This window comes from Aegilops tauschii, chromosome 5 (assembly GCF_002575655.3).
Source record: "Aegilops tauschii subsp. strangulata cultivar AL8/78 chromosome 5, Aet v6.0, whole genome shotgun sequence".
NCBI classification, from domain to species: domain Eukaryota; kingdom Viridiplantae; phylum Streptophyta; class Magnoliopsida; order Poales; family Poaceae; genus Aegilops; species Aegilops tauschii.
The window spans coordinates 255,533,343-255,540,576 of NC_053039.3; the positions used below are offsets into that span (position 1 = coordinate 255,533,343).

The 7,234-nt window shown below is 43.1% G+C and overlaps 1 long non-coding RNA gene across 1 annotated transcript; it reads left to right on the forward strand.

Moving 5' to 3' along the window:
- The first annotated feature begins 210 nt into the window (after window positions 1-210).
- LOC141023381 (uncharacterized) lies at window positions 211-6,299 on the forward strand. The gene is made up of 3 exons (XR_012184598.1): window positions 211-675; window positions 4,240-4,364; window positions 5,730-6,299. It is a non-coding gene; the product is annotated as an uncharacterized lncRNA (long non-coding RNA).
- Window positions 6,300-7,234: the final 935 nt, after the last annotated feature.

Consider the following 7,234-nt stretch of genomic DNA (forward strand, 5'->3'; position numbering starts at 1 on the left):
TTTATTTTAGTTTTGTAGCATTTTTATTCTTCATTTGTTGCACTACATGGTTGTAATCCATTAGGGAGTACAAAATATTATAAGTAATAGTAATTGTTTTGTCCAAGAAAAAGTTATTTCCTGCGAAATATATTCTGTAGTTTTTTTTACAAAATATATTCTGTAGTTTTTTTTACAAAATACAGTATATTCTGTAGCTAATACTATACCCAAAATATATTCGTTTTCACTCCACATAAGCTACAGTCGCCTGACTATAGTCAACGTGCTACCCATCCCAGCACACGTGGACAACCTTTTTTTCTTTACAGAATTTACATCTCTTCTTTGAGAGGGTAAATCCCCTTTTCTCTCCTCTGGCAGCTCTGAGAGGGGAACGGGGAAGGGAGCGGCTTCACCAAATCTTGTGGCTTGCCCATGGATCACCAAAGCAAAGCTGGGAAGGAGATTATCTTGGAGTCTATATCTGACCGAGTGCTCCAGCCGCACGCGGATTTTGCGGCGCCCAGCAGCGAGACCGCATCTCGCCGTTGCTGATCTACAGAGGCAAAAGCGGCCGCCGGGAGGCCACGGGAGAGTATAAGAGATTGCTCTCCTGTTCGTGGCGTTGGGACCATTAGCTATGTCGTCCGATTGAACGACCATCTTGTTCCTTGTCGTCCGTGGCAGAGAGGGGTAGGGATAAGTATATGAATGTCTTATACTACTCTCCATCATCCTCCTCCTCTGTCCTAGCAGTATATATGTACTTTATTAGTTGTAAATGTTAAGTAATTCAGAGGTAACGTTGAGTTACTTGTCATTAATGTGTATTGCATTTTTTAGGGAATGAAACTTATATTATTTTGTTTTTGATATTCTGTCCAATTTTGATTATTGTCTCTTCAACACATCCGTAGCAATTATATGAAGTTTTCTATATTAAAAGGTAAATCCATTGTATCCATCTGCTACGTATGCCAATCTTTGTTATGCTCATTGTCTTCTCTGCACTTGTTAACATGTATATACATGAGAGAGGTGTCAGAAAATGGTAATCTGCATTAGCATGTAATTGATCTCTTTGCATTTGTAGAGAGTCAAACGCGGAGGCAAGTTGTGGGATCTCTCTGCATTTTTGTGAGAGTTTGAATTTGTTTGGAGAGATTGCATCTCTACATTTTTTTATGGGGAGGATTGTGAGAGTTTGGCCATGTTTGGTTGTTGAGAGATTTTACCCTGTATGCGCCAATTTTTTTTATTATGGGATGGTTTGATCGCTTGTGGGATGGTCCAACCTGTTTTGTTAGAGTTGATGGTCCAGCTTATTGGGATCGTGGGATTGAGTGTAGAGGTCCAAACCTGTTACGATCTCACGTCCGAGAAATTTACCCTGCTTGCAACATTATGGGTCCAATCTGTTGTGATCTCATGTTACGGGGCCACCTTGTTTATAAAGATCTAACAGTCGTACTTTGTTGATTGGAAATTGGCACACGTAATTAAAGGCCGGATGTTTCTAATTGTTGTGCGATTTTTTAAGGTAATTATCTTCTCTACATTTTTTTATGGGGAGGTGTTAGAGTATGTAATGGGCCTAATGACCTGGGCTGGCGGTATAGCCCGTTAGTCTTAGGGTTAATTAGAGATAAGGGTTGCGTGCTTAGGGTCAAGTAAGCCTTGCTTGGGAGTCAAGTAAACCTCTCTATATAAAAAGAGGAGATGTATTAATCTAATCAAGCAAGAATTAAGAAGGAAATCCTTTTCCTTTTGCTCGGCCGTGGGCAAAAGGCCCCCGGCCGGCCCTCTCGCGCCCTCCTTTTAGCAGCGCCATAACAATTTGGTATCAGCTAGCTTCGGTTTGATCATGTCTTCACCGCCGCCCAACCCGTCTCTTCCGCTGTCGGGATCCTCTGTCGCGCCCGTCCTCGCCGTCCTCACCCCGGAGGAGGTGTCCGGGGTGCTGCGGGACCTAACCCAGGCGGTCCAGGAGATCCACCTGTTCTTGGCCGGGTCCTACGGGCCGCACCCGGCTGCGCCGCCCATCGCCGCCACCGTGCCGCCGTGGCTGCCGTGGCAGCCGCTGCACCAAGCGGCCTCTGCCGCGCTCGCCGGGCGGCCGCAGCAGCCGCTGCAGCTGCCATCCACCGCCCCGCCCTGGCTGCAGTGGCAGCCACCGCTCCTGGCGGCCTCCGCCGCGCCCTGCGCTTCGCCACAGCAGCCGCTGCCGCTGCCCCAGGGCGTCCCTGCCGCGCTCACCGGGCCGCTGCAGCTGCCATCCACTGCCACCACCGCCCCGCCCTGGCTACAGTGGCAGCCGCCGCTCCTGGCAGCCTCCGCCGCACCCGGCGCTCCGCTGCAGCAGCCACCGCCGGTCAGCTCCGGCCCCGCATCGACCGCGCCGGCGAGAGTCCCGATCCACCAGATCAAGTTCCCGCTGTCGCCATTACCGCTTCCCCAGGGCGTCCCCATCCAGCAGATCAAGTTCCCGCCGTCGCCGTCGCCGTCACCGCTTCCGGCTTGGATCACTACCCGCCACGTGTCGGCGGCGGTGAGGCTGCAGGCTGCTGCGCGCGGCCTCCTTGCGCGTCGGCGTGTGCGGGAGATGCGTGGTCTGCAGCTGCCGCTCCTCCCAGCTGTTTTTCGCCGCGCAAAGGACCTCGATCTCGTCCGCTGCGTCGGGGATCTTGGGCATATTGTTTTCCCCGCGGGCAGCGACCTCAAAGTCTGCGACATCGGCGGTTGGGGGGCGCACCCCTCCTCGTCATTCTCCATCGCAAGCCCTCCACTCTTCCCTGTGCAGTGCAGACCAACAGCCATACACATGCACTCCTTTTGTCCAGGTGGTGTCCATGGGATCCAGGTGGCTGTACACGTGCACGTCCGACATGCGGATGGTGTCCACTTTTTGTTAAGGGGTCCAAAATAAATCGTCCTAGTCCATTTCAGGTTGAGAGTAATAAAACAAGCCGAGATGTAAAAGGCATGTTTTTTGGTGTTAGGTTTGTGTTGCATCGAGTCATGGTTATAAGTTGGTTAGGCTGCAGCTCGAGGACAAGCTGCATGTCCAGGTGGGGTGTAGTGTTAGAGTATGTAATGGGCCTAATGGCCTGGGCTGGCGGTATAGCCCGTTAGTCTTAGGGTTAATTAGAGTTAAGGGTCACGTGCTTAGGGGTCAAGTAAGCCTTGCTTGGGAGTCAAGTAAACCTCTCTATATAAAGAGAGGAGATGTATTATACTAATCAAGCAAGAATTAAGAAGGAAATCCCTTTCCTTTTGCTCGGCCGTGGGCAAAAGGCCGCCGGCCGACTCTCTCGCGCCCTCTTTCTAGCAGCGCCATAACAGGAGGATTGTGAGAGTTTGGCCATGTTTGGTTATTGAGAGATTTTACCCTGTACACGCCAATTTTTTATTTATTATGGGATGCTTTGGTCGCTTGTGGGATGGTCCCCAGCCTGTTTTTTCAGAGTTGATGGTCCAGCTTATTTGGATCGTGAGATTGAGTGTAGAGGTCCGAACCTGTTACGATCTCACGTCCGAGAAATTTACCCCGCTTGCAATATTATGGGTCCAATCTGTTGTGATCTCATGTTACGGGGCCACCTTGTTTATAAAGATCTAACGGTCGTACTTTGTTGATTGGAAATAGGCACATATAATTAAAGGCCGGATGTTTCTAATTGTTGTCGGATTTTTTAAGCTAATTATCTTTATTCTGGTGAACCCATCAACACGTCCGAGAAATTTTACCTTGGGGTAGGGATAAGTATATCAATATGTTACTACTCTCCCATCCCCATCCTCTCTCCTAGCAGTATATATGTAATTTATTAGTTGCTATAAATGTTAAGTGATTCAGAGGTAACGTTGAGTTACTTAGTTATTTTGTTAAATTACAATTTAGATGATAACCTCGTACATTCTGTTGTTATTCATGTAACTGAGTATCATTTATAGGATATAAATTATAGAGTAATGTTAATTGTCATTGATGTGTATTACATTTTTTTAGGGAATGAGACTTATATTTTTTATTTGATATTTTGTCCAATTTTGATTATTGTCTCTTGAACATATCCGTAGTAATTATATGAAGTTTTGTATATTAAAAGGTAAATCCATTGTATCCATCTACTATGTATAAGCCAATCTTTGTTATGCTGATTGTCTTCTATGCGCCTGTTAACATGTATATACATGATAGCGGTGTCAGAAAATGGTAATCTGCATTAGAACTGATTGATCTCTTTGCATTTGTAGGGAGTCAAACGCGAAGGCAAGTTGTGGGCTTCCTAGTTGCTACTGCTTTCGGCTTCCACCTATGTAATGTGTGCTACAACTTTGCATCATTCCTACATCCCTCCACATCGGCTTATTCTTCATAGGTATGTTTCCCCTGTGTAGTTGGATAAAAGTATGTTATGTTTATTTGTTGTTACCATATTTGCAAGTTATATTACTCATATGTGTATTAAAACAAAGCAAGAAAGGTTACATTTGTTAGACGAAATTAGTTCATGTGTCTTAATTGATGTGCAAAGAATCGCACCTATTATAGGCGATGCCCTTAGTACTGGAGCTTTTCTCATGGTCGTCTTCAACTCAAAGTATGTAGGAAAAAGAGTGGTTACCAAGAACATGAAACTCACAAAAGTACATATCTGATAGCCCTAATTGTATCGACTGATTTGAAGTATTATTTCTCTATCTCAATAACATAAATGGTTTGCCTTACTTTCAACATATTTATTATGTACCCTCTAGCGCTTCTTCAGATTTTCCATCAGATGAGTTCAGCAACTTTTCCATATCATAGTGCAGAGTAAATATAATTCTCCCTTCGATTCATATTAATTGTCGATGACTTAGTACAACTTTGTACAGTGACAATTAAAATGGATCAGAGGGAGTAGGAAATTTCATATTCAAATTAGTAGAATATGCTTACTGGGATGTTATAATTTCTGTATATAACCGCAACCGTTGCAGTAAATATACTTGATAGTCTCCTTTGTACTTAGTTTGCGACAATCACCACATGAACATTGGATATTTTCTAGTAACAGATCTATTATAGCTATGGTCGTTAAAGTGAAATCCTAAAAGTTTTACCCAAAAGCTCAAAGTTAGCAATCTAAAGAAGTTTGGAGACGTAAATAATTCAGATATGGCTCCATTATAACTGATATGACTAAAAAATAAACATGCGTCATGATTCATTAGTTGATAAATAAGAGTGAAAGATAGTGTTCCATACCCGTCAAGAAGTTTTCGAGTTTTGGCTCTATCTAGATTTGTATATATTATTGTGGCACTGGTTAACTTTACAACCCTATGAAATCAATGACAAATCTATTAAATTTTTGTTTCTTTGTAAATAACAGAGGATCTTATAACATAATTGGACTTACTTTTGGAATTAATTACTTTGCAGTTAGAAATATTAACAAACAAAAATACAATTTGCATGTTTGTTTAAAATAGTAGAACAATCTGTAATTAAATATGATGAATACATTTTTTTGTCTATCAAAGTCATAAGGAGGCTCATGAGTTGGTCGGTTATATGGTTGATAGAATCCCATATTCTCACTACTCTCACTTGAATGTTCTAGTTTGTGTTTTTGTTGCTCAATAAGCTTCTTGCACGCCATAGTGTTTTGACAGCAAAAGGATTCGAAAATTGTTAGTTGGTTATCTATGAAGCTTTTATCCCAATATAAGTGAACTAATTAATATTTATGATTCAGATGAGAGGTAGTTGGGACCTCAACAGGTCGGTCTTGACTTCATTGGGCATCGAGTTGCACGATGATGTCACAGCTTTGGATGAATATTGTCGTGTCGCAGAATCACATGCTTCAGTTTGTAGCACCCTGACTATGCTTAACGGCTTGGATAATTCCAGTGGAATGGCTGTAGGGTTACCTCCTCCTCGTCGTCGCCTCGGCCACCGCCACTTCTTTGGAGCTTGCATCCACGCGCTGTTCGGGGCCCTCTGTCATATTCGTATATGTGATGTAGGTCATTCTCTCTCCCTCGGCAAGCCTAGCTTTCTTTGCTATTGTTGGTCTCCGGCGGTGAGACTTCGTCCTTGATCAGGTCATCTTCCAAAGGATTTAAGGAAAGCCTCTATATAATAGACTATATTGATTGTGATGATTAGGTTCCTGTGCTTGGAGCCAAAGTGATTGTTCCTCCACCGTCTACATGTAATCTGATCGAGAGATCAGTGAGATTAAAAAAGTACTTCCTTATAATGACGTGACCTGGTTCTGTGAGTGCCTATTTTTTCTTCCTTCAATGAGGTTACCTGATTCTATACGTGCCTATTTTTTTCTTTTGCAAACGGAATTGTTGTATCATTCCTGCATACATGTACGTGATGGACTTGGTTCTACCTTCCCTTTGTGTACACATGGTTTGGCGTACGGGTCCGTTAGTCCGTTGCCTTATATACGCATATACACGTGACAACCCAATATGTTGGTACAAACATATTAAATATGTGTTACATAAAAACTTTTAATCTAAGCCGTTATTATTCTCATCAAACGGTGCAAATAATATTAGTATATGTGGACAAACGTAATAGCTCGTTTGCCTCTTGTTTTAATTATATAAATATAATAGATTTCAGCACTTGCAGACATCACCTTGCTGAAAACCATTTGTCATTTCCTTCTGCTCCTTATTGGGTTCGACACTCTTACTTATCGAAAAGAGCTACAATTGATCCCCTATTCTTGTGGGTCATCATGGTTATTTTCTGGCGCTGTTGCCGGGGAATGAAGCGCCTTTGGTAAGTGGAATTTGGTAAGAAAATATTTATATAGTGTGCTGAAATTTATTGTCACTTGTTACTATGGAAAACAATCCTTTGAGGGGTTTGTTCGGGGTATCTTCACCTCGACCGAAACCACAATTAGCTACCCCTCAACCTACTGCACCTACTGAAAATATTGAATGTGAAATTCCTTCGGGTATGATAGAACAATTGCTAGCTAATCATTATGCAAGAGACGGAACCGAACGTCCTGATAGGCACTTGATATATGTGGAACAAATTTGTGGATTGTTTAAGCTTGCAGGTTTACCCGGAGATGAAGTTAAGAAGAAGGTTTTCCCTTTATCTTTAAAGGGAAAAGCATTGGCATGGTATAGGATATGCGATGATATTGGAGCTTGGAATTGGAATCGATTGAAATTGGAGTATCACCAAAAAAATTATCCTATGCATCTAGTTCATCGTGAT